Here is a 1,563-nt window from a genome sequence, read left to right on the forward strand (position 1 = left end):
GACTGGGAATCTGAAGCTGGTTCTGGTTCCTTCCAGGGTTGACTCTATGGGGTGATACTGTTCACACCAGCTACACCTGCACCGTGTGTGTGCAGAGAAAAGGTGAATTACATTCCCACAGGATGATAACACATGGCAGGACGTTGGTCTGATCGGCGCTAATTTTAGTGCATTATTTCTCTGTAATTAATTAATCGCAATTAACGCGTCGAAGTCCCAGCTCTAATATATGAATATATATTATATCATAAGCTATATATTGAATTAGCACCCAAGTATCATAATACTGAATTAGGACAGGAGCAATACACACACACACACACACGTGCACAATTTATTTAAGATGATCACAAAATGTGACAGTCTCAGATTTGGTGCAACACTGCCTTTCTTTGTTCCGCTGTGATGTTCACACTCCATCAGAGAGAGAGAGAGTGTGTGTGTGTGTGTGTGTCCCTTTATCTTCTATAGGTGGTGCTTCAGTCTGTCTGTGACATTGTGAGATGACTGCAGTGAGCAGGAATTGTGTGTGTGTGTGTGTGTGTGTGTGTGTGTGTGTGTGTGTGTGTGTGTGTGTGTGTGTGTGTGTGTGTGTGTGTGTGTGTTCTGCAGCAGGTCGTGTTGAGGTGGGGGAGGAAAGAAAGAAAAGCAGTTCTTTCTGCAGGGCGAAGCACAGCGACCAAGAAACGGGAAATCTGGGAAATACCTGTTACCAGGGCAACAGAGGTCTGAGACACACGCGCCAGCAGCTCCACGCATACAATGCACGTACACACACGTACAGAAAAACACGCACACGCACCGACACCATCTTTAACATACAGCCCTCACATCCCAGATTTAAAATTAACAATAAATTGTAATGTCACAAATTGTATCTAATGGTAAAATTCAAAGTATTATCATTATGTAATACATTATTAATAACATTTATTATATATTAAAAAAGAACATAAGAAAAATGGAAAATAATAATAATACTGTTATATAATGTTATGATATTTTTAGTAGTAGCAGCATTAACATTATTATGATATATTGTAGTGCAAGGTTAGTAGAACTGTTACTTGTTCCACTCAGGGCGGAACATAATTGTTTATAATTTAATTCCCATTGGCAGCAGGAGTAAACGAACAGACAGACAAAAATAAATAAATAAATAAATAAATAAATAAATAAATGATCTGATTGTGGTGTGATTTTTTTTGGTGTAATATTTGTTGTATTGCGGGTGGTTATTTGTCTGTTTGTTTTACGTGTAATTATTTTTTGGCTGCAATGATTTTATTGAATTTGAATAATTAGCCTCTTATTTGTATGTAATTTTTTTTGCAAGTAATGTTTTTAATCAGTGATATTTTTGAATATGTAATTGTTTTTAATGTTGTTTGATAGCTTGATTTCGTCAATTTTTATTATAATTTAAAACATTTCGCTTGCGTAATAATTATTTGCAAGTATTTTTTAATCCGCAATATTTATTTGAATGTCTAACAGTTTGTTTTTAATGTTTAATAACTCGTGTTTTGTGATTATTATTATTTTTTGGCCCATTTCTATCAG

The sequence above is a fragment of the Gouania willdenowi genome, chromosome 12, assembly GCF_900634775.1.
Source record: "Gouania willdenowi chromosome 12, fGouWil2.1, whole genome shotgun sequence".
Lineage (NCBI taxonomy): Eukaryota > Metazoa > Chordata > Actinopteri > Blenniiformes > Gobiesocidae > Gouania > Gouania willdenowi.